The sequence below is a fragment of the Taeniopygia guttata genome, chromosome 5 (assembly GCF_048771995.1).
Source record: "Taeniopygia guttata chromosome 5, bTaeGut7.mat, whole genome shotgun sequence".
NCBI lineage: Eukaryota > Metazoa > Chordata > Aves > Passeriformes > Estrildidae > Taeniopygia > Taeniopygia guttata.
Genome location: NC_133030.1, coordinates 53,811,153 through 53,837,472, shown reverse-complemented (window position 1 = coordinate 53,837,472; position 26,320 = coordinate 53,811,153). Strand labels below are relative to the sequence as shown.

Here is a 26,320-nt window from a genome sequence, read left to right as displayed (position 1 = left end):
ATAACCACTGATGTAGAATTTAAATTGGAAGAGATGCGACATCTAGATAAGCTGGGAGATCTGCTGATAGGAAAATCCCTTGCTGTTTCAGTGGAAAAACCCACCAGGCTTACTAGACCCAGAGGAAGGGTATGGCACAGCTGTGGCATGCATTAACTTCTTTTGACTTTTGTCTCTGTAGACACCCTGAAGGGCTCCCTTATCACAACAGAAATATTCTCAAGTAAATATCACTCTGGAAATTGTCACCCCTTTCATGCAATGAACATGCAAAGTTCTAAAAGTATTAAAAAAATTGTGATTTATGACAAAATCCTGATGATGCACAAGAAAGCACAAGTCCTTGTCTCCTTCCCTATCACCTACCCCTCTTTATAGAGTAGATTTGTCATAGAGAATTTGTGTTGATACGACCTCACGGCTTGTAGGAGATTACGTTTGCCCTTGCAAATCCATTTGCAGCTGTAACACATCAAAATGGTCATAAATATAAACTCAAAAGCAAAAATGTTTTTTTCCATAGTCTTTCCTGGTTGTGCCAGACTGGCTTCCCCATTGCTGAATAGAGTATATGAAACTGGATGTTATGTTGTTAAGGATCTGGAGTGATGCTGGTGAAGCTGGGAGGAGTTCGTGTAAGAAATTAGCTCTATTGATTGAGAGGCAATGCTGTCTGGACCAAACTCTGCTTCTGGCTGAGTGTTGTCAGGAGTGCCTGAAGGAATTTGGTGTAATTTTGAGTTTCACATCTCCACAAATACATCTCTGTTCCTGAGATGTACTTGCCATGGCATTGTAGTCTAATACCAGAAAAATGAAAATAAACCCTGAAAGAGATGGTGGGGTTTTCTGAGGCCAGAAGCAAATAATACATGTTGCTGTCTGGGAAAGGTACAAATAGCTGCAGCTCAGTGCAAAAGACTACATTATGGCTATATCTGGCTTAAGTGCTACATAGCTCTGTGGGCTGTTAACAGATGTTGCCAGAGCAACATGTTATGACAAGCTGTGTTGTATTTCTGAACCCAGTAATGTTACTGGCACCACCTCCTCCATCTGCCAGTGAATGGGAGTTACCTTTGGTTAAGTTCACAGCCCATCCCAAACAAGTACCCTTGAAGCTCCATATGTGGATCTAATGAGGCTCTGAGCTAAGTTCAGTGTGTGACAAATAGTCCTCTGATAACCAAATTTTCCTTGTTGCTGTATAGATCCATAGAGCTTGTCAGGATATTTTAAGGGCTACATTTTTAGAGGTAGACCAAGGGGAGCATTTAACAATAGGGAGGAAGTACAGATTGGCAGAAAATGGGGAAAGGGGGATGGAAAGAGGCAGATGAACTCTGCAATAAAGTAGTCATGTGGCAGTCCCATGCCTGTATCTATCTTCTCAATCAGACAAAGAAGGGATCTGTACTCAGGTAGGTAGATAATTTGCAATATAATTGAATTTGGTTCGGGAGACCCCTTTGTGTCTCATTTCTTGTAGAAAAGCTTAAACTCATTGCAGTTAGTTTCAGGAACTTTTTTAGAAAACTCTTTTTAAAAAATTTTTAAATCAATCAATTTACAGCTGTGTTAGGTTATTTTCTCTCCTTATGAAAACCCTGGAAATAAGCTCTTTGGGAGAGGGTATGAATCGTGCAGTACACGATACCTCAGCTATTCAGCCTAGAAGAGGATAAGCTTTTCACACAGTGAAACAGATAAATCAATGGCAGTGATGTAGGGAGGTAGTAAAGTCTGTGGGAAAAAAACACTTAGCATTCTGTAAGTCAGAATTCTGTATTGTGTTGCTTAGTTTCTTTTCTTTCTTACTAGTACAGAAGAGAAAACAATGCAGAAACTCACCAAAGAAATTCCCTCCTTTGGCCCTTACTGATGAGTAGCCAGAAGTGAGGAAAAATGAACAAAGGCTCCTTCCAAAGGACAGCAATGGTAATGGGTGCAGCTTGTGACAGCCCTCACTGAACCATCCTTCTTGGTTTGTGTGAGTCAAAGAGTAATTGTGATGTAGTTCTTCATGTTTTGGTTTCTTGACAGAACAATAACACTGAAAGGATAAACGAAGTGATAAAATAAGCAAATCCTCTAACACTTTTATTATCTAATTGATTCTTTTCTCCCAGGCACTGTCTGCTCAGTAGCAGGATGGTGACTTGCAGTTTGTCAAAAGCAGCAGTTTGCTGGACCTGGAGACAGAAATGCTTTGAACAAGATGAAACAGGCATTTCAACAACTTTGCAAAAACTGGGCATTTAGTCTCTCTGCAAACTTGATATGCTAAAAATAACTGTGTCACAAGATCTGTGATCAGAGGCCACGCTGGGCATAGCTGGCCAAAGCCAACAACAAATGGCATGGGCCACCATTGTCAAGAGAAAAGGCTGATGCAGACCACAAGTGGCTTATTCCAAAAAGCAAATAACCTTGAGGAGCTGATCTACAAAAGTGCTGAAGTAAATGGGAGTTGTGGTTGCTCAACACTTCCACGGGTCAGGCTGCTCTGCCCTCATTAGCCACGCTGCTGCTAAACCCTATAAAGCCTGACACTCCTTTGGATGCAGATAAGCTATGTGCGGGAGTATCCCGACTCCACCCTGCCAAGGCCCGCAGTCCTTCACCAAATGAAAGCCCCTAGAACACAACACTGGTATTCATTTTTGGTAGCCTAACATCTGCAGATGCCTGATTTTACTAATCCTGCCTGTGACTAGCTCAGGCAGGCTGGCTGATGCATTCTCAGAAAGATGGAGCTCACATGTGCAAAATCAGGAAAACAGCCAAACCTTCAAAAGACCTATGAAGTAAAATAAGCAGGTTTCTGGGATTTGGATATGACATGTCTGCCATCTAGTAACTAGTCAGGGCTTGTTTCATGTAGAAAATGAAGAGTAAATAATCCATACCACATAAAAGGGGAATAAATTTACTGGGGCTTTTGACAAATGAGAAAAAGACTTCCAATGGTATTTTAAATGAGGTTCTTGGAAAACAATATAATCAATAATTAAAATAAAAATATGTGAATTCATAAACTTGTTTTGTTTGGCTGTAAAAACAGATGTATATGCTAAACTAATAGACAGGAATACAAGTGATGAAGTGTTACTGCAATAACGGAGTTTAAAACTCTGGGTCCCACTCTCAAATATAAAGAGGTTGTTAGCATGAGGTCCTTTTGGCATGAGACGTGATCTGGTAACAGTTTGACCAGTGAAGTGGAAGCCAGGACATCAGAAATTCTGTGCTATTTTGTTCTTTGATTGATTGGGTAAGGCACAAATTGGCACAAAGGACCGCTTTCAGTCTCAGTTTACCCATTTGTAAATGAAGACATATATCACAGTGATGTTATCAGACAGACTTAATTATTGTTATCTAATTAAAACTCTCAAGTGCAAGGCGTTATAGAAAGATGCAAAGTTTTTTTGTTCCTAAAGTACATATAATCCTAATCGTCTGCATTTGTATTTCATGGGTAACTTTAGCTGTGGATAATGTTTTTCCTTTACACACACACACATGTTCTGTTGAAAAATAACATTCTCTTTGCTTTCTAATAAAGTGTTCTGTAGTGTGGCTTGGCATCCAAAAATAAGGCTACAGTTCTGCTGAGCATTGATTTAGTTTAAGTCTTCAATTTAGTTAATTTCTCTGAGCCATGTAAGATGCTGACTTGCAGATAGTTCTACAATAGCTAAAATACTGCTTAAAGATATAATGCTGGTGAACAGTTTATTCATTATATAAAAGACCCCTTAGCTTTACAAGCCAGAGTTGTCCATTATAATGAATGCTGATTTTCTGCACAGAAAATCTATTAATCTTAATTTTAGTCTTTTGTACATAAAAGAGGATGCTCCCAGCTATAGAAGTACAAGTGTTTGCTGTGCATAAGGGGAAGAACGAGTTAAGGGTGTCCTGATGAACATGCTTTGGAAATACTGTGGCTCTCTTGCTAGAACATGATCCTGGCTTTGTGTAAAAAGGTGTAAAGGGCTGCTTGGGGGTATTCTCAGTGTCCCTCTGACTTCAGAATGTAGAAACATTCAATAGGGAAGGGCATGGCTCTGTCAGCCTCAGAGTCCTGCTCAAAGGTTGGTTTTTGGTTCTTGGTGTTAGAATAATCCTCTAAATTACTGGCAAATGTATTGCCACCTCTAGCCTTACTGTGTGTCCTGCTGCTGCTCACAGCAGGATCTTATGAGTGGCTGTGATTTCCACTGGACAATCTGGGTACTTGTGGTAGCACTCTGCAATTTGGGGCAGGATCTTGGTGAGCAATAAAGGGGACATGGCAGGTCAGTGCTCAGAGCACATCACTGTAGTGGAGAATGTAACATGGCAAAGAAGGAGTGGAGCTGAATACTTGGACCAAGAAATTTGCATTTTCACGGAGGGTTGAATAACATATATGAGTAAACTGTATTAAAACTGGAGAAAAATTAATATCTTGCACTGAAAATGGAAATCAGGAGCCAATGTCAGAAGCAGCTAATGCCTCTCTGCTGGGGGCAGCTGTGTTTGTCAGGGAGATAGGAAAAATGTCAAAAAGAGAACATATCTCCAGGATATTCACTGCAATCTGTGAGCCAGCTTTTTGGCCAGGCAAACTGGCCCAGAGCAGCCCTGTTCTTTGGCCTCGCTCTGACTGAGACAAGTTGGTGTCACAGTAAAATCTTCCCTGTGGCTTCCTTCTTCCTTCCTGGGTGGACCCATCAAGTCTTTTTTTTCTCTGGTCTCAACCCCCTTTTTTAGCCTGAGCAAAGGTACCACAGACTGTGACAGAAGTGCTGCTGCAGTCCCTGCTGGGGCTTAGCCCTTCACAAGCACAGCAGGCTGGGTAGTCCTTGGCTCAGATGGACAATGCTGGGGGCAGGTGACACCTTCCCTTTCACTTCTTGGAGAGGTCCTTTTCAGGTCTAACTCTCCTCTCACTAATTTTAGTCTTATGTAATTCAATTACTTTAGTGATGTTGCCTCCCGATTTATGTCAGCGAATATCAGCCCTTGAGCCTTTTGCTGAACAAAGTATGATGTTACACTATTTCTGGACGTCATCATGTGCTGATTGTGCAACAGATAAGAATAATGCTTGGTAAGTCATTAGTACTTCAGTTCAATTTGTGCTAAAATAATCAGCTACATCCCATTTAGTTTCTAAAGCCTCCTCATTACTGCTGCAAACATCAGACCCATGACCTGCTTTTCACTCTCTGAGGGAAGGGTAAGTGAATTTAATGTGATCTCTGCATTACAAAAAGTCTGCTGCTGCTCCCTTGAAATCAGATGGTGCCTTATCATTGACTTTAGTGAAGGTAGGATCAGGTCCAAATTTCAAACACTTAATTTTCCACCAGAAGAGAGTCAGGCTTAAATTGCTGCACTTCTTTGGCAAATAATGAACGGGACCTCATTATTTCTATTGGGACGTGACTTTATAGATGATTACATGCTGAAAGTATGCCACTGATAGACTGGCTCTGTCCTGAACTGTGAGATTTGCACAGAGAATCAGAGACTGCTAACTTTCAAGACACTTCATTCATCCTCATATCATGAATGGTTTTGTCAATGAATGGGACTACTGATCCTGATGATCTAGTATTGGCATTTCCTTCTAGATACGAACACAGTGATGCTACGACTACTGAGCAATATCCCTGCATTCTTTTAAGATGAAAAGTCCACCAAAGTAGCATTTACCAGAATTTCTCTCCTTGTAAGGTATTACTGTGACCTTTGCAATTTCTAGAGTTGGATATCTCTTATGAAAACAATATACAGATTAAGAATCGAAGGAGTTTCTCCAGAAGTTTTATGTAGAAAATCTTGGTCCGCGTTTCTGAATGTATATTTGCTAACATGTTGTAAATCAAGAAGTGACAAAATGAATTTGATTAACTTTATCCTTATTGCATATTACAGGTGAAATGCAAATAGCACAGGAATAGAAAGGTTTTGACCACGATAGATCTATTTGCTCCTGCCACACATTCCCTGAACTCTACTTTCCAGATATTTTGGGGCTAAAACCAGTAGTTCGTGTGTGCTTCTTGAGTGTCTATAATGGGTGCTGTGGAGAAAGCGTGTTGAGAGTGCGTAAGAGACTAAATGATTTATGAATTTATTCTTACAAAACATTTCTGAGTCAGATAAATACTGTTATTGCTGTTCTGCACATGGGTAAATTGAGGGGCGGAAAGCTTAAGTAGCACGCACAAGATCACCCAGCAAGTCTAGAGAAAATAGGCTGGAACCAGAATGTTTCATTTCTATTTTCATGTTCTGTAAGTGTTAGATCATCTTTCTCCCATGATTAGCTGCTAGTCTGGCACCAACTCAGGACGGTTATGATAGAGCTATTTTTCATACAATGGGATGAGACTGCCATGGCTTTAATTACAAGCATGTGTTCACTCCTTTATGGCATTGTGATTGTTATGTAAGGTGATGTGTAAAATTAATGAATTTTAAATTAGGAGTTTACATTACAAACCCTTTGGGGCAGGGAAAATTTGCTTTCTCCCTGTTCATACAGCACTTATTCGCTTGGAGTCCTAGTTAATGACTGGGCCTTGGAACTGGTACACCAATGCAAGAATAAAAGTAACTATCAGATTATTTTTATTCAAGAAGAAAATGTTTTACGTAAATAAGGCGGAAATCTCACCTTCAGAAATTTGCAGAAATGTTTGTACTTCTGACTGAACATGCTTTTCATAGAATTCACAACTGGGATGGGACACATAGTTTTAAACTTGAGTTTAGGAGTAGAAACATCCTAAACATGTCCCACAACATATGTTTCTAAATTTTGTAAATTTAACCCAACTCTTTTGGAGAACAATATGATGATTTCAGAAATGAATAAATGATGATACATTTATAGCTTCTTTTCAAAGAAAAGAAAGGTAGCCAATCCTTATGACTAATAACTATTATTTAAAGTACAATCTGAGACGCTTGTAAAATTTCAGCCAGGGTCTTGGCATGACTTGGTGCCCAAGAAAAGGATATCTATATTGGGAATCAGCTGCTCTTACACAATCTTTTTGATGATTTGGAACCACTTAAAAATAAGGGGTTGATGGTATAATACATTCTTTGGATTTGGAGATGTTCATCCTATTCCTGCTTTGAATTAAGAGAATATATTGGTGGTTTAGTTAAACGTCTCTTAAGTCAAAATTATATGTCTTTCTTTATCCTGCATTTGAAGCCAGATCCAGCTCTTACTGTAAAAAGAAACATACAGGTGTGAAGAACTTTCAGGTGCTCTAAGAGTGAGATTTCAAATACCGCAGTGGATTTGAAGCTGTGGTCTGCAGACCACCAAAGACCTGGGGAGTGTCTGCAGAAGAGCTGGCTCATCAGATAGGATCGACTTTTTTTTTTGTTTGTTTTGGGTTTTTTTTGGTCTTTTTTTTTTTTTTGTTTTGTTTGTGATTTGTTTTTTTTTCTTCCAACAGTTTAATGGTTCTAAAAGTAGCTAAAAACACATAAATATTTCCTAGCTAGCACTTTCAAATGTTAACAGTTGTGCTTGCCTCAGGGCTGTTATTCAGCCACCAAAACCAGAAGGTTTCTGTGTAATCAGAAAGCAGGGGTGAGTCTCAATGACAAAACTTAGGAAGACGCAGCCTGTAGTCTGAAACTCTTAAGGAATTTCTGGCCCATGTTCTGCTTAAAACCTGTTTGTAAATGCAAACATCTGACTTCACTAAGCAACTGAGGTGTATTTATATCGTTGTGAGAATGCAGACAGGGTGCTAGTGAATTGTAATGATTTTTTCTGATGTGATACTGTCAGTACCAGTTATTTGGAGGACTTTCTGCTGATAATATTCTCTACAGCAGCTAATGATCACCAAATAATAAAATAAAGGTATGATATATTGTTTAATCACCTAATAGAACATTGCAATCTATATATTTAATCTGAAAATCTTACAAAGGATACAAGACTAAAAGTGGCAGTCATTGAAGTAGAATATATACTGTGCATTTGATTAACAATTATAAAACCATGATGAATCAAAAGCCTAGGTTTTATTTTTCTCCTTTGTCACTCCATCCTATGTTATTCAAGTTATTTCTTTGCCTTAGGTGGCAGAGAAATAAGCCTTAGTAAAATTTAGCCACCCACAGGTGTGGCATTTCTAGATCTGGTGTTCAGCTCTTGAAGGCGCTATTTTCCCACCAAATCTAGAAGGCAGAAAACTCTTTCCCTCATATTTTTCTGCAACCAGAGAGCTGGACATAGCAGGGAAGAGCATGGGTTATCAAAATAGTTTTTGCTCTGCAATATGCTTATAAATCAGAGATTTCACAATGCTACTTACAGAGAGTTTATGATGGCAATATTCTGTTACAACTGGGACTACTAAAAGGACTTGTCACTGAAATTCTTGAGGCCAGAATAATCTTTGGTCATTTTTAGATTGATGCAATCTAAAATTAAAAAAAAATTAGATTAACCCTGTTCAAAGAAATAGGCACAACTAGGTGAATCCACTCTAGGTGATTCATTTAAAAGAAGAAATTTATTTCAACAGCCACAGTACATCAATTGTGAATCGCTGAAACTATTAATTAAAGACATTACTTGGGAATCAATAGAAAAGAAATTGTATCAGTTTGCTCAATCCAGCAATTTAAATTTCTCAGGATGCCATGAATAAACTGTGAAATGTATCTTTAAAATAAAGTTTTTAATTAGAACTGGCAGTTCTGAACCTGCTGTTGGCAGGAGCCAACCTACTGAAAAAGAGCCCAATGCAATAGACTGTAAAGTGCATTTGCTTGATGCTTTAGCATTTAACAATAAATAAAGAAAGAAAAAAAGAACTAAAATAGCCTAAAATAGCCTAAAATACTTTAAGTTCTGTTTCAGCGTCAACATTGGAAGATTTTTTTCTCTATAGTTAAAGCAGTTTGGAATTTTCAACTGTCATTCTTTTACAATAGGTAAAAATGAGCCCAATAGGTGCCAAATACAGATGGTTTCCTGAAGGGTGAAACCTGTTTTATAGGAACACACACAAAAAAAGAAGAAGTAAAAATGAGTAAAATGAAAAAAAAAAAAAAAAGCCACTTGCCATAGCAGATTCAGCAGTTTAAGTGCCACCCTAGAATCCATGGCTGGACTGCTGGTGCCAGTAATCCTTCAGTGGTTGTGACCTGATTCAAGCACTCAGCCAAGCACACACTGAATTACACTTTGCTTAAATTGCATTGTCTCTTATCAGGACTTAAGCATGTGCTTAAAGTTCAATGTTTGAATTTTAAATATGGTTTAGGCATGACACCTGCTTGGCAGGAATTACTCAGTTATTTTCAAATATGCCTCACTGCTTGTTCCCCAGAATAAGTGGTGCTAACATTTTTAAAAATCCCATTTTAGGCTCAGTAAAATAGGTTAATTTGTTGCTTTGGTGAGCATCCATGGTAAGGAAATAAATGTTTATGTTAAGGGCCAAAAGATTAGATGAATAAAATGGCACAGTATCCTATGCCACCTCTCTGTGCTCATTCTTTTTAGAAACATGAGTCCAACTGTGCTTCCCTTTCACCTGTGGTTCAGGGGCCTTGGTGGCTTCTGCATTCCTCTTCTTTCATGTTGCTCTGACTGTGATGCCTTTTCGAAAAATCCATTTTTTCTGTAGTAGAAGCCCAATAACCCTTGTCACTGACCTCACCAGCCATGTGCTCAATGTGAGCATGACTCACAGTAGCGATGAGGAATCCTTATTCTAATTTGCCCCCTAATTTGCTGGGGGAGTGTGGGGGGGGAGTGGGTGGTGGTGGTGAGGGGATGGGAGAGATTCTGGTATTTCCAAACTCACTTGCTGGAAGTGTTGTGTTAGTTACGATAATTTGGTCTAGCACATAAATCCTTAGGCTGACTTGTGATTCCCAGCACACCCCTTGTAGTCTAATTGAGGAATTGCTTTTCTGTCAGTCACATACTGTGGTGGAAATGCAAGAATGTGAGAAACAATAGGAGCAGGCTCGTACTGAGTCAAAACAGATAAAGCCAAATTGCTTGTTGGACTGAAAGATGGGAGCAAGAAAGTTGGTTAAAAAGCCATTGCTGATGCCTGTACAGAGGGTACTTTCCCAGTGTGGGAGCATGGGGAACAGACAGGCAAGCAGCAAGAATGCCATGAGCCTCTTTATGAAAGAGGAAGGATAAGGGCACCAAAACAACACAGTGTGCTAGAGCCTGCAGGACAAGGAGAGTACTGTCCAGATTGGTCTGGAGGTAAGAGATAGCTGGGGTAAAATAAGCCCATGAGCAGGCTCGGTGTGAAGCGAGTGATGCATGGCGGGAGTGAGGGATCTGTGCTGGGATCTGGGATCCCCCGGGCTGCTCCCAGGCTGCCAATGCTCTGGATCACTTCAAGATGGCTGCCCAAGGGAGCACATGGTAGGCTTCTTTTCCCTCTGGAGACTTTTGTTTGTTGTTCCTTTTCTGGTCATTTCCTCTAATCTGAAGAACAAGATGTCCTTAATGAAAACAGATGTTTTGTTCTCTTGCATATGAAAAAAATATAATTTCACCCAAAATAGAATAAACTGAAAGAATGCTGAACCCAGTGATGGGTTTCCATAAATCTCTTCATCAATGCCCTGACCTGGCTGCTCCTTTGCCCCTGACACATTGTGGAAGCTGTTGATGCAAAGGTCCGTGGTGAGACCTGGGTGTAGGAGTGAGTGAGCTGTGTGCCTCTGTAAAGTGTAAACACCACACTGAGCTGGCTCACAGCTTTCCTCATCCATAGTCTCCCACTGTGAGATCCTGGTCAATGGCAGCTTTTGTCATTGGCTTCAGTGTAACTCGGAATTGGTCCCAGTATTTAATTTAAAGCACAGCACACAAAACACCAAAATCATAACATCCCTGCTACATTTATAGAGCTGCATAAGCCACCGATTAACAAATGGATGAGATACTGAACTTTGCTTTACCATCTGTCTTTAATTACATAAAATAACTTGAAGCAATTAACAAGAAAGAAACACTGTGACACAAATAAATAAATCCTATTGATAGAAACAGATGAGGGAATACTTGAATATATGGATGAAACTCTCCAAAGCTGCATGATCTGAACTCAATAATATTACAAATACTATCTGAAAGATTTATACTGACATTGCCAATTATTTTTGAAAAAGAATAGTTACCTGTGAAGATGCAGAAAACAAAAGGAAAGCCCTGTATGTGTGAGTACAGAAGGCAATGTGTGGTCTATCCAACAGTCTAAGTTTTTCTTTCACAGATAAGAGAAATTAATATCAACATAAAAATACACAAAGCATGAGGTTTCATAACTGTGGACCTACAATGAGTCACGTAAGTCTGTGTGCTTGTAAGTGTTTAGGCACCAGTCGGGATTAGGCTTTTTAACACTTTCCAGGATTTAAGTTCTGAGCCCATTTTTTCAGCATTCAAATACACTTGTTTGCCTCTCTGTCTAAGCATTTCATACAAATGAAATACAAATACAATTCATACAATACAACAGGTATTGAGTAACTGCTGAGGGGATTAAAAACTGGCTAACTGATAGGTGCCAAAAAGCAGCTGTCAGCTCTGAGGGAAAGCTCTGAAGTCAGTTTGCAGAAATGGGTGTTACGCTTGGCAGGCCTTGATACTGCCCTTAATGGTTGAGAGACAAGTACATCCTTAGATTAAACAATGCTTAGTAAATTAGGGAGGAAATTAAAATTGCTGGAATGATAAATAAATTGTGAAGATGGAGCAGCCCAAATTCAGTAAGCAGGACCTCTGCAGAAAAGAATCCTAAATCATGCACAAATAGTGTCTGTATTGATGCAATAGAAATCATATCCCAAGGGTTGAAGAGTCCGCAGTATCACTGCAGGGAAGCAATTGGACACAGAACTCAATCTGGTGTGGAAAACGAATAACCTCCTCTTTGAACCAGTTAGCAGGGATACATGAGTTGACTTATGTGGCTGGGGTGTGTTGAAGCACAGTGGGTGCTAGAAATCTGAAAAAGGGTGGGAGAAAAAGTACAAGAACTCCTTTCAGATTGGAAAGTACGTTTTGTTTCCCTTACCAAAATGAGATGACTGGATTACAGTGTATAATTACCTTCACAACAAGAAAAAAAGTGTCTTGCATCAGATGAATATATTACAAGAATCAGTGGGTGGAAATATAAGCCAAATAAATTTAAGCAAGTGTCAAGGCTTGGATTTGTAGCAGTAAGTGTGATGAACTGCTGAAACAACTGCCCAAGAAAGCAATTGTGTACATATCAAAATTGAATCTCTTTCTGGAAAACACATGTCAGCCAAGCAATTTTGGGCTCCAAGAAATTTTGGGCTCTGTATATAGGGAATCAGGTAATGTCTGTGACAGAAAATGTTAGACAGGACAGTTAATGGACATTTCTAACCTCAAAGATCATAAATCAAGGACAATGTCTTTAATATTTTAAGTATTCAATAACTTTAATATTTTAGGCCAAATTCTGTTGTTTCTTACAGCTAAGTCATCCAACTAATCCCAAGGAAACACTGAAGCAAATAGTATCAGGAACAGCAAGAAGTATGGTCTTGTAAAAAGTAAAACATATGAAATATGCTTTTCATGTTAATGTGCAACATATAAATTCTATATATTACAGATGTGGGGACCGAGGCTGTAGGCTGTAGCCAGGATGCTCCAAGTTGTCACTCAGCAAGCAAGGCAGTGAGTGAGCTGAGAGATACACAGCATGATGGGAATGGGGGTGAGTGCTATATGGAGCACTGAGTATGTCATTTGACATGGTTTCAGGTATTTGTGCTGAGAGAAAGAACTTCAATTGTTTTGGTGGAGAACACTGCTGTGTAGATTAAAATGGGAGGAAGAATGTAAACAAAGGGCAATGATCAATTGTTGTAGCTTGTGGAAATGTCTTACAGGTCACGTCAGGGACTTTTGGCAGACATTGTTCTATTTGGTATCTATATGATATTCTTTGAGTAGAGCTAAACAGAAAAATAGTGAAATGTGGTGATGATACTAAACCAGAAAAGAATGTAAACAGAAGAGAGCAGATGATGATATCAAAGGAATGGCAGATACTAGAAAGCTAAGCACAAATTCACCCAAACAATTCACAATAAAAAAAAAAAAGGAAAACAGACACCAGGACTTATTGGAATGTACATGTCCTGGCCATCAGTATTTCTGATAGAGTTTCAAGGTATAGTGAAGAGAAGACCAGATGGGAGAGAGACATGAATTTGCACAGTTATAAAAGCTGTGCACATACAGATATATACCATGAAGCAGGGAGGTAAGAGTGCCTGTGCAAAAGATCTGTGCTATTACATTCAACTCTGTGCTCAATATTGCCAGCCACTGACTGACTGGGAGTTGAAAGAAATCCATAACGATTCAAAGGCTGGAAAAAACACTTGGGGGAAAGACTCAGGCTCAAACCAAACATCTCATTAAGCATAAACTTAACTTAAAGTGTATGAGCTGTGCTGCAGATTTACAACTCCCTTTACAGCCCTGCTAGGTGGCTTTAACAAAGGAACTACATATCAGGTTAAACAGTGCACATGTTAAAGCACTTCATCAGCCTGGAGCAGGAAGAGGCTTGGTTAGATCTGTGAGGAAACGTGATCAGAGTCTGTGAGCCCTTGGCCACCAAAAGGTGTATAATGGCTGCATCAAAATCACCAGCCAGTCATTTATTACCATAAGACATGGAACAAAGGTCAGTAAAATCTTAAACCAGCCAACATTATATAAGATGGAGAGGATGGCACTGAAATAATGCCTTTTGTGTGTATATTTTTAAGGTGAAAATTGGAAAGCTGTCAGATGGTCTTTCAAGAGGAGTTCATGTTGTTGGGGTTTTAGGATAGGTTTGAATAAAGCACCAGAGAATGTATATCTTTACATTGGAAGGTTCAGTGTTCTTCCCTAGCCCAAGAATTCCTATAGTTACCACAGAACCTTCACAATTCAAGGTGGGAGGAACAGTTCCCTTTTGAGATCTGAAATAATCTCTGTGACTGTTCATAAAACAGTTACTGTGAGGCTGAATTCCTGATGCTGGTTTTCAAACCAAAGAAAATTAATCTTTACAGAATAGGGCTGTGGAATGCTGAACTGGAATCACAGATACAGTGGGAATATCTCTCCTGTGTAACCATTTATTGTGCTTATAACTGAGAATTATCTGAAGTAGAGAGCAGTTTGTTCTCTAAGAATGGTATTTTGGGGGAGTTAGCACTCAGTTCTTTTGGAAACTCAAGAGGAGGTGAATACCCATCTCTTTAGACTCTTAATCATTGGCACAGACTGAGAAGGGGCTTTTAAAAAAAATTTAGTCAGAAATAGTAGGGGAAAAAAAGCTCTCTTCTGGAAAAAATTAACACCTCAGTGTTTTGCTTAAATAATGATTCTAGGCTTATAATACTGTAACTATCACATGATTTTATAGCTAGTATTAGCAAATCACTGCAGATTTAATTTCATAATTCAGAAATAAATTAGCGAAGAAAGTGTTGACTTTGGTAGGGATTTAGTCCTGGAAAATTAGCAGGCACTTTCCTGAGCTTTACTAGTCAATACCCACAAGAATTTAATAAAACCCTTGCATAGATTATGAAATAAGTAACAGGGAAAGACCAGAGTGATGATTAGGGCAGAGCTTCCCTTTACAAGTCTTGATCGAACAAATTTTTCAAAGTCAGGCTCTCATCAGAGGATTGAAGTCAAGATAATAGGGTTAAATTATTCACATGAGTGAGTATCTACAGATCTTTCTGCTTCTTCTTCTTTCTCACTAACCTTTATAGCCCAGTTTTATGTTTTACTGCTTTATTAATACCCTAGTGCTTTGCCTCTCCCAACAGGATGTCTCTATAAGATCTTTATGTACCAAACTCACAACCTGCTGCTCTCTTCATGCATTTGCTTAGCTTTAACATTCAGCACTCAGTCCCCTTTGGATATTGAGTTGCTGCAGCATTTGTTAAATATTTTATGTGTAGTACAATACAAAAGCTACCAAAAGAGGGCAACATATGAGCCAACAATAAGAAATGCATCCTGACAAGTTTACGGTTGTGTATTTGTGACATCCTCCCCCCTTTTTTTTGATAGAAGAAGAAATTTTAGCAGAGCTGGTCAGTAAACAGAATTTCCATCCTATGGGAAGTTCCAACACTTGGTGAAAAAGAGAAGGTGGTGAAGTTTTCAGGGACTGAAAATTCTAAGAGAATATATTTGGCATGGTGGAAGTGTTCCATAAGTGTCAAATCATTCTCACACCAGAAAACCCGAAAGTTATAATGACATTAAAATATTCCATTTAGTAGGAGAAATGTTAAATAGATGAATGCTATATAAAGTTCAAAACAAGATTAAACAAAACAAGGAACTACTTATATGTTTTCACTTTAGGGAAAACAATAATTTAAATACAATTTACTGTAAATATTATTTTAATTTGTCTCCATTAAAAATGTTGTCAAAATGAGTATGCTCTCAAAAAGGCAAGCTGATTAAGATGAAGTTGTATTTCCTTGAAGAATGTTTCCTCTGAATAAGGTTTCAATATCTTTTCTCTTCATGAAATGCCTGAGAGAACTTCAGAATACTCTTAATAACCCTGCAAGAGACTAAGGTAAGTTGGCTGCATCCCAGAACTGTCCCCAGTGCTCTGTTTGTGAAGTGAGACAACGCCAAGTGCCCAAACCCCAGGTGTGTGAGCTCTGGAGCTACTATACCCTGCACAACACTGAATGTGCACTCATTGCCAAACAGTTTATTATAAACAAAGGGGTTTTTAAACTATTCAATAGCACTCCAAGGAATGAGACAGTCTGGAACACGTGCCAGCAGGGCAATGGGTACAATAAGCAAATATAATCTACCTCACTTAAGGTAAATATTTGGCTACAAATGTATTGAGAGCTCTTTAATTCTTTGTACACTTCTGTGATGAGAACAGAGGAAAGGCAGTGGCGATGCGAGGACTGGAGGGTGATTTTTTTTCTTCTCTTATCAGCTGCACAGATAGGCTAGCTGCCAGTCAAATAAAAAACCTCACTGGAGGAAATGAATGAAGACCTGTAGGTGTAGAAATCTGCTGCTTATACAGCTACCTCAAGTTCTGCTAATGATCGACCAAAATCAGCCACATCTTCATGGAGATGTACAAAATTCTGCGGCAGTGTCCAGGAGGTTGACTATGGAAATCGGGGCATCCTCAGAATTTTTCCCCATTTTTTTTTTTTTTATATCTTTTTTCAAAATTCTGCTTTCTGCCTGTCTCTATTATGTCTTAGAATGCTGGAAAATATCTGGAAAGGAAAGAGGGTCAGATCTATGAACTATTAGGAGGGCAATTAAATATTTGTAACGTTTGGAAGTACTCACCCATTTTGAAGACAGGATATTCTGCTTGCAGGAGCAATACCTTATCTTCTCTCATTTACCCACGTTCTGCCTTTGCATCTGTATTTCTGCGGATCCCAAAAGAAAAGATTTAATCTTCCTAGCCATAAATAAGCAGAGGTTTCTGTCTGGAGAGTTTCTGTACTGTCCGATCTATCAGATGAACAATGACTTCACATCATTCACCTGATGGAAGGCTGCAGAATCACAGGGTATCCAATGAGATGTTCAGAATAGGAATGACAGCTGTGCACACTGTCTCTGTGGCTGGATCAAGTGTATTGACTCTAATCACAAGGTTTTCAGGCAGTTTCTGTATTTTGGATATGCAGGAAGATATTTATACTTGTCTGCTTGTCCTTCATTTCTTGTACTGCTCATCTATTTTTGATTAATGTCTTGATACTCTCTCCCAGGCAATGATGCTACTTTGGGGAGACAAACAAGGAACTATGGAAAGTAAAAGAAATATTTTAATGGTATTGTGAGGTGTGTTTCATTATCTATTTGTGTTTATTTGTAGGGAAAAAGGTTACTTGCATCCCTAAATAGCCTTACCTCATGGGTATGAGCCTACATGTCTGACTGCCATCTTATATCGACACTTTACCCAGCAGCCTAGGGACTGGTGTTTATTCAGAAAAGAATTGGCCCATGCACACAGACACACTGATTCTCACAAATGGTTCTGTGTATGCCTTGGCTTCTCGACTTCTGCCAAATTCAAGCCTAAATTCTAGGAAGCAACAATAACACTAACAGGAATCACGTCAGACTTGAAAGTGATTGCTTTAGCTCTGTGAACACAAAATGGACTTCTTTTTCTTCCTTAGAAGTGATTTTTAAACATGCCTTGGCTTCTCTGAGCCAGCACAGTTTCACCTTGCCAGTCAGGTTACGAAGAAGAATCTGTTACCCCTTTTTGCTGATGTGGTATGTCAGCCTAGTTACATCACATTTCAAGGCAGATGGATCTCTGAAGGAAGCTATCCAGTCTTGTGCTTTCTGCCCCCTGCTATTGATTCTTGTGGTTAGTCTGTTTCTGATTTTATTTTTCTGTGTAGTTTAAGGGCAAGTCTGTGGTTTGCCCCATGTGCCCAAATGAGGGAGCAAGGGTGCAGAAGACTGCCTGAAAATAAATAAATCAGAAACAGATAGACTAATTACAAGGATAAATGCCAAGGGATGGAGAACACACAGCAACCTCATGATCAGATATGCCTGGCTTGTTGGAGGAGGGATGGATGTTTCACTATGTGATGTAATCCTGCACCACATTGGAGAAGAGAGCCAGAGTGTCCTCTTCCTTGCCTGGCTGAGCAAAACCCTCTCGTGTGGTTTGCCTGCATTGCATGTCCCAGCATGGGAGAAACAGCTTCCCTGAGGCAAGGGTGGGGAGGAGCAAGGCTGGGAAATCAGAGGCAGCTCTTGCCTCCCCAGTGCCTGCCCCAACAGCCAGCAGGGCTAAGCTGACAAGAGGAAGGATGTAATCTACTCCTGGTTGTTTCATGCTCAGGGCACATTACTTCCTTCCACGGAATAAGAGGATAGTCATGGATGTCATCCTGACTCACGGTCTCCTGGGGCAGCATGGCTCTGTGCCATGCCCATAATCAGATGACCCGGGGGGTGAATTAGGAAGGCTTTTGATGTCATTCTCTGAGTACCGCACCACAGGAGACAAAGACTTCTTAACGTAACATCAGGCTACATCTTAAACATAACCATGAAACTAACTTTGACTTGCCAGCAGCTGGTACAGACAGTGGCCTCCCTACACCGCTCTGGCACTTAGCATAAGAAATGTCATTATGTGGGTGGATTAGGCAGAACCTGTCAAAGTTGTGTGCGTGTTCTTTGGCTGTGTTTCCCTCCCCAGGCTAATAATGCTGAAGAGATGGGGAGTGGGTTGACACATTTTCTGGCATGTGTCGTGTAACCCAGTGAAGTGGAGGACATGCCAGTCACAAGACTTTTGTGCTTTAGTAAGGCGCAGGCAGCAGGGACATGCTGCAGTGGCTAGCAGTCTTAAATCTCTCTGGATTCACACCCCTAGCACCTTCATCGTGGTTACAGCTCCCCCAGGGTTCTCTGACAGACCCACAGGTATGTTTGGAGGAAAAGGTAAGGAGATGTATCCAGGCAGGTATTGTTTAAGCTCATGTCACCAACAGACCCTGAAGCTCTTTGCAAATCGACTGACATGATTTCCATAAGAACCACTGAATTTTGCACAGGGGGAATTACTCATTGCTTGTTTTGCAATGTGCAGAAATGTTCTATACCAGTTCAGCAGAGGATACAAAGAATAACCATGCCTGACAAGAAGACTTTTTTAGGATAGGAGACTCTAAAGCAAGATAACCAGAGACTGATGAAATTTAGGACACAGTCACTGTTTCTGGTACCCTAATCAAGAATGAAAGGCGTTGATACAAATATTGGGCTGAGAGAATTCCCATGGTCTAGCCCAGTCTCAAGGTAAATCATCCTCAGGAGAATACCGAAGAACAGTGCATTCACTCTCACAGAGAAATCTGGTTTTACACAGGTTTTACACAGCTGCCTGCTTAACACCTATGCTGAGGAGATGAAGTTTACTCCCTGGGTTGAGGCAATATGGAGGTTGGCTCCTCACAAATCACCATCAGAGGAACAGAAGATGGAATGAGTATGTATGCCCTGCATGACAGAAATGCCATCTTCTGTCTCTGCCTGTGTGTTGCAAGCTATGTTTGGTTGTTGGGAAAAGATGTATCAGCTTATGCGCCCCAAAACACACAGGCTATAGGTCTGATGTGACTTGTAGCAGGCACAGCACCCAATTCACTGGTAAGAGCTACTGTACTAGTTTCCTTGAAGCTCATAACACTAAAAAAAAAAAAGAAAAAGAAAAAAAAAAGAAAAAAAAAGTAGAGCCAGTAGCTTCTACAAGTAACTACAGCTGAACAAAAACTACAACTCTGTTGCAGCATCTTAGTCTATCAGGTCAAGAACTGCCATGCCCAGATGTTGTGTTCTCATTCTCACCATGTAAAAGTGAAGACCAGCAGCTGCATAAGTGGTAGAAATATAACTTGTCAGGCACAGAGGCAACTTACAGAGGGGAACTGCATGAATATAGGATAGGGGGTGCCTCCTCCCTTCACTTGCTGGTGTTGAGTCACAGATTGTATTAAGGGGGAAAGTGCCCCTTGGCTGTACCTCCTGCAAACACATCACTGGTGTGACGTGGGTGCTGCCCTGCATCACACACAGCTTGTCACCAGTTTGTCACTTGGGGACAGGAACCTGAGGGACTCCAAAGCTCTGAGGGATGTCCTGTGCCAATTATGCCATAGGGGAGGCAGGGACAGAGGACAGTGATGAGATGGGAAATGACTCTGACAATTTACTTGTACTGCATAACACTTGTGTGAAGTTGAGAAAACCTGCATCGATGCGATGATTGACACAGAATTTGTATTGTCCCATGACCAGTGTGACCCTGCTCAGAGTGCCAGATAATGTCACATCTCCAGTTGTGTAACACCACCATGCTCTGTAGATCCCAGGTCTTTAAACATTATTGAGCTGACTGTTTGTACCCTATGGTGGGAATTCAAATATTGTTTATCAGTGGAAATGTGAACTACATGTCCTTTGTTGGGAGCAAAGCAACCTGATTTCTCATACTTGTTCTGAAAGTAGGCACTCATTGGAGAGAAAAAATGTGTGCCAGCAGTGAAGAAGGAAGAACTTTCATCTATGAGTGAGTACACAATGTGCAGGGTACAAAACAGTGTTTTGGTAGATACCAGTGTTTTGCAATTCAAGGATCACATGACTGGGAAAAAATCCATTTCTGCCATGGTATTTTTCATTTACAAACAAACAAAAATCGTTAAACTCTGTTCGTTTATTGCTTTAATTTCTCCCCACTTTGTTTGTTTCCCTATTTTCTTGTATGGTAATGTGTATATTTTTTGGTTCCTTGTTTGCTTTTATTTGAAATAATTTTGCATGTAATTTTCTGAACTCTTGCAGAGCAGAGAGACTAGTAAAGTGTATGTTTATGCACCTTTGTGCATGTACAAAGAATGATGGATAGTTAATAAAATGCACATCACTGCAATCCTTTCATGCTTAAGATCCCCAAACAGAAACTGTGAGTATTCAAATAAAATAGAACTGATCCAAAATGTACATATTTAGCTTAGATAATAGCAGTCCCCAGATATGTGCCTCTTTCTGCAGTTGGAAATCTGTCAGTTGAACAAAGAGAAGGATATAGTGTGAATTAGGCTGTCCTAAAAGCTTTATGTGATAGACACACTTTATGGAGTTAGTTCCATTTCTCTCACATTTCAAAAGCAGACTCAGAGCCTAGTTATCATGAGGACAAACTCCACAAAATAATTTTTTGTAGTCAAGGACTGCAATATTTTTTTAAAGTTAGAATACATGTTAAAAGAACAGTTTGTCCCAAGACTTATGGTTCAGCTGTAGAAAGTTTCTTCTTCATCCATCCATCTGAAAAATTGTTCCTGAAAAGTCATTCTGAATAAGGGTGTTTTTGCTATTTTTTTCAGGGAGAAAAAGTATAAATGAGCTGTAAAGCTCATGTTGTTCTGAACTCTTTCTCTCCTCTTTCACCATGAGTTCATCAAACAAAATTCCACAAGAAACAAATGTTATTATGAGATTAGCAGAATGAACGCCAGAGTTCAGATACTAAACATATTTTTTAAAAAACAGTGAGCTTAATGACATGAAGGAAGTTGTAGTTTAAACATCAAGGTCAATTATTTCGTTAAATATTATTTAAAAGTTCTTTGCCTTGAAACAAAACCAGAGCTATCGTTTTCCCAAAAATGCAAACAGATTATACTGCCCTGTTTGTCAGCTTCACTAGATAAGTTCTATTTGATCTTCAAATGAAAACAGTTTCTATTTCAGATTTATACAACAGGCTGCCTCTAAAAAGAAAAAAGATCTTAAGGTTGGACTGCTGTTTACTTTCCCTTCTAATCCAGTGAGAAGATTTGCATAAGAAAAGCAAGTAGATTTGAGTCTAGCTTTTGCTGTCTACATCGAAAGCATGAGCATCATTCAGTCCTCTCTATTTATTCAGACAGAAAACGATTGTTTTGTAAATCAGGTGAGTAGAAAATCTTTCAGTCAGCTCAACTGGGTTCTTCTAAAAGTAACTAATCAAGACTAAGTGGTGTTTAAGTAAATAATGATAACAGTCAAAATTGAGACTTTAAAACCTAACCCCCCCACTTGCATGTCTGTTTCCTCATACCATATACTTGGTTTAAAATAACATCCAGAATTGGTGTTTCCTGGACCTTGCAAAGCAGCCTCTTGTATTTGCAGATAGCCTTCTCTCAGTTCCTAACAGCATCAGTGTCACGGGGGGCTTCAGTGAGCAGAGCAGTGATGGGTGGTGGTGGGAGCTCTGGGTCTCAGGACCCAGCAAATGCCCCCAGCTCCAAGTGTGACCCCTGGAGCAAACCAGTTCACCCCTCTGTGGAGTGGGAATAGGGATTCATACCTACAAGAGTGCTGTGAAGGAGAGTAGTTTTATGTGTGCAATGTACTTGAAATTTTTTTTCGTGTCTAGAAAAGCAAATTATTATTTTTTAGGACAAGTATTGGAAGGGATATTTTGGATCATGGGCTCAAGTTCCTTGTGGGTGGTAACCACATCTCAGAAGCTGGTTCTCAAACCAGTCAAATTCCATCTTCCAGGTGCTTTGATTCCTTCCTGACTGTGGAAGGCCTTTCTGGGTCCTCACCACTCTGGTAGAGTGAAGGTGCTTTTCTTTTTCCATCTTGAATCCCTTCCTGGACAGTTTGTACCATATTTTATTTGGGAGAAGGGGAGGGAAACTGTCTCACAATTTTCAGATTCATTTGAATTTTTCTCTGAGCCCCAGACACCTGGTGGAAAGACGCCAGCAATGCTGTAGGCTGGTTCGATGTACCAATAAAAATAAAATTAAATTAAAAAAAACCCCAACCCTCGTGTAAGAAAAGCGCCATTCTTAGAAAGCCTCCAGCGTTCCAGCTAGAGCACAAACAGCTGCTTATTTAGGACTCTTCTCGGGTAAATTCACAGCCCCGGGCCAAAGGGGCCGCAGCTCTTGTGGTCTCGCACTAGCTCAGACCCCCCCCCCCCCGGTGGGGGAACACACAGGGGAGAAGGGAAGGAACGAGCAGGGAGAGGGAACCATCCTCAAACCGCGGCCGAAACTTCCCCTGAGGTGGGCCGACGCTCCGCTGGGTCGAACTGAGGAGGAGAAACCCCCGCGGGACGCGGGTGCCCGGCCGGGTTCGGCCCCGCGCCCCCGCCCGCCCCGCCGGGCGCAGCCCCGCGGCCCCGCGCTCCGCCGCCCGCAGGAGGCAGCGGGGCTCGGCGGGGAGGGAGAGCGCTGTTTTGCCCCTTGGCTCGGGTTTTCCTCTGCCCAGGGAACAAGCGCCTTTGTTGGAGCTGCGCTCCCCGGGGCTGGGGGTGATTTTTCGTTTTTTTGGTTTTGACCTTTCTCCTCCGCTGCCTCCCGCAGCGGCGGCCCCGAGGGCGGACGGGGCGGCGCGCCGCCGCCTGTCCCCGAGAGAGCCTCGGGCACGAAGAGGAGCAGCCTGTGGGGCTGCAACGGTGACGAGCCGGAGGGATTCGGGAGCACTTCGCCGGGTGTGGGACAGAGGCAGCGGTCCGTGTCCCTCGGGCACCCCGGTCCCTGCTTCCCACTGGCGAAGGCAGTGCGTGCCCCCGTGGAAATGCGGTGAGGCAGCAGCTCCCTGCCGGCACGCGGGGCACGGGCTGCTGCGCAGGGGCGCGGACGGGAGCCAGGGCCAGGTGTGCCATCGGGAAATACCACCTCCAGCCACGGATCGAAGAGCTTCCAGGCCATGGCTGCACGGCTCGACAGGGGAGCAAAGAGCCCGTCCCCATCCCCCCTTCGACAACTACAGCCCACGCAGCCTCCAAACCCAGTAATGCTGAAGCAGCAGCCACCAAACACCCTCGAAAAGACCGGCCGGACCTCTGAAACCCCAAAGAAAACCGAACACCAAAGTGGAAGCGAGCCAACAGGCCCACCAATGAGCCCCCCCGAAACGGGGGGCGAGCCGGTCGGCGCCGCCAGCACAGGCGCAATGCTGCCAGCCCGTGGCTGGCCGCAGGGGGCCCGGCGCCCGGGGGACCACCCTCACCCTGGAACACCGACTGCTGGTTCCTAATTCCTACGAATTCAACCACATTCCCCCAGGGATAACAGGGGCGGGATGGAGTCTAACCCCCGAGTACAATTGCAGTGAAACCACAAGGAAACAGACGCAGGTGAAGGGCAGGGCGCGCTCGTTGCCGCCTTGCTGCCGCAAAACTTGCGGGGCGCCTCACACAACGACGGGCAGTAAAGGGAGAGCCTCGCCCGAGGGCTCTAAGCGCGGACAGAGGAACCGAAGAAAACGGGCTTTTCCCGGGAAGCGGGGGCGGGAGCGGCCGGCTGTGCGGGACCAGACCCGGTGCGCACCTTCCGCCCCTGCGCAGCTCCGCGGGGACCTGCACGGCTTTTACACGGGCGATCGCGCCTGGCCGGCTCACATCGAGCAAGAGCCTTTCCGGGAACAGGCTACTAAGAGCAGCGAGAGCAGGAGGGGGAGGGTGGGTATGAAATAAAAGGCTAAAGAAACAGTGCGATTTTGGGACCGGGACCAAATCCTAACGTGTTACATAAAAGCCACGGGCGGTTCTTATCAGCAAGCCCTGCCTGAAGAGGAACAATCCCCAGGACCGGCTCCAAAACAACCCCGTTAAAGGAACAATTGTGAAATGCCAACTTCCCACCAGAGTACGAACAGCAGGAGCCGGGCATGTCCTGTCTATAACCGGACTTCTGACAACCGACAGAGAGGGGAGGGGACGGAGGGGGATCCTCTCTTGACAAGATTTATCAAGAAACATTTAACTGGGCTTTAATCATATTAGCAAGAGCCCAATTAGGGCTGAGAGCGAAGCGAGGCTGGGGAGAGGAGGAGGAGCAAGCGATGGAGTCACTCGAGGATAAAGTCCTTTCATCAGGCTGCGCTCTCGGCAAACAGAGGAGTGCGAATAATCAGTGCCCTTCACTGGGGGGATGGGGGAGGGAGCGGCTGGGGAATGTGTGTAAAGGATCATTAAGGCCAGGCAGAAGGGGGTTTTTGTTGTTGTTGTTGTTGTTTTTAATTATTACGGCTATTAAGGTGGTGTCTGTGGGCTCCCTCGGGCGCTGTTCTCAAAGACGGAGCGGGGAAGAAGCGAAGGGGCTCGGAGGCACCTGCTGCTCTGCGATGACCTGATCAGCGTGTGCGGATAGGTCTCTCCCTCCCGGAGCAAAGAGGGGCTCCGTCCCTCCCACCCGACCTCACATCACCGAGGGAGAATTTCCTTAAAAGCCCTTTCCCCGGCTCTCGTCTCTCTGATGTCGAGCTCTTCCCCGGCGCATCCTACCTCCCAGCGCGACTCCTCGGGGGTAGCGCGGCGCCTCACCGCCCTCGGCGGAGCCCAGTCTGGTGTCCAGGGCTCGTCGAAAGCCCCGCGGAAAGCGCGGCGCTGGGATCGCCCGGGTCAGGGGCAGAGGGCAGAAGATGTCCTCCCGGGGTTCAAACTCTCCGTGCTTTCGCGTGGGCAACCTGCCCTGTCCTCAGGGACTCGGTTGCTCCAGCTGTAGGGGATGGGGTGGGCGGACAGCAAAGAAATGAAGAAAAACTAGAGATGACAGGTGGGAGCAAAGGAAGAAGCTGTGGATAAGCCCATGAACCCCCCTCCCCGGGTTACGCCACTTCGGGACACGGCGGTGGGAGCGCGGCAGCGGCCGTGACCCTGCTTGCGGCTTTCGAGACATCGCCAGCAGCTGCCGGCAGCTGCCCCGATTTCCTGCCGCTCCCCGCGGTCAGGAGAAGGGAGATAAGGCTGTTGGGCAACAAGGCACCTTTCGCCCAAGAAGAGCCGGATCTTTGCGCCGCGGGGCAGAGGATGCTCTCTTTTTTTAACAGGACAGGGCCCCGGTGGGGTTTGCCATTCGCACCGACGAGCACCCCCGCTGTCGGAAGCCATCTGCCCCGTGCCTGGAGCGGAGACGCTTTCGCCCACTACGCCTCCCCCTCTGCGTCCTCCCCTCGCCCCGGGCCGCCACAGCCACGTCCTCGGGGACGCGCGGCCCTGGGGGCAGCGCCTCCTCCCGCATCGTGCCCTTTGCGTGACCGTACCCCCGCCGCACCTTCCCTGTCCCACGCTTACCTTTCCGGCCCGGCCGCCGAGGGGCTGCCCCCCCCCGCTCCCGCCCCCCGCCCCGTCTCCGCCATCCCCGCCGCAGGGGTGTCGCACGCCGCCGCGCCGGCACAGCCTCGGCTCTCGCCTTGCGCGCACCCGGCTGGCGCTGGCAGCCCCGCCGGGTTCATCCGAGGACAGCGGCGGCTCCGCGCCGCGGCTCGTCTGGCTGCCAACGCCGCGGCGAGGCTGACGCTGCCGCGGCCGGGGGTGACTCACGGCGGCAGCCGCCGGGTAGCGGATCCGACAGTCGAGCGGCGAGCGGGCGCATCGCGGCCCCGCTCTTCGCCCCTTTCCCCGGGCAGGGCACCGCGTGCCCCCCGTCGCACCCATGCCCCCTGCCCGACCCCCTCCGCTTCTGCCAAGTGGAATAAACGCCCGGGTTTCCGGCAAATATTCACCCTTCCGACACCGAACGGGAGGCTGCCCCCCTCCCGGCCGGCACCCCTGTCGGAGGCGGGCCGGGGTCCGTCCCCGCGGCCGGCAGCGCTCCCGGCGGCACCGGCCCCCAACGTAAGTGACCGTCGGGGCCGGGAGGGGGTGGCCGTCCCTCGCGGCCCGTGCCCGGCGGGGCTGAG

At 43.6% G+C, this 26,320-nt stretch overlaps 1 protein-coding gene and 1 long non-coding RNA gene across 34 annotated transcripts in view; one reads left to right on the top strand and one right to left on the bottom strand.

Annotated features, from left to right (window-relative positions):
* PPP2R5C (protein phosphatase 2 regulatory subunit B'gamma) overlaps positions 1-25,142 on the bottom strand; it is a 204,795-nt gene extending 179,653 nt beyond the window's left edge. Inside the window, exon 1 of the mRNA XM_072930435.1 lies at positions 24,924-25,142. The gene's annotated coding sequence lies outside the window, so the exon portion shown is untranslated. The remainder of the gene's footprint in view (positions 1-24,923) is intronic.
* Positions 25,143-25,731: 589 nt separating this feature from the next.
* LOC115495650 (uncharacterized) overlaps positions 25,732-26,320 on the top strand; it is a 318,954-nt gene continuing 318,365 nt past the window's right edge. For 6 of the 33 annotated variants that reach the window (XR_012056522.1, XR_012056531.1, XR_012056523.1 and 3 more), the window contains exon 1: positions 25,759-26,255. This is a non-coding gene — a long non-coding RNA (uncharacterized lncRNA). Of the gene's footprint in view, positions 26,256-26,320 lie in introns of all 33 variants that reach the window. The other 27 variants (XR_012056509.1, XR_012056521.1, XR_012056506.1 and 24 more) reach the window with 14 other exon arrangements.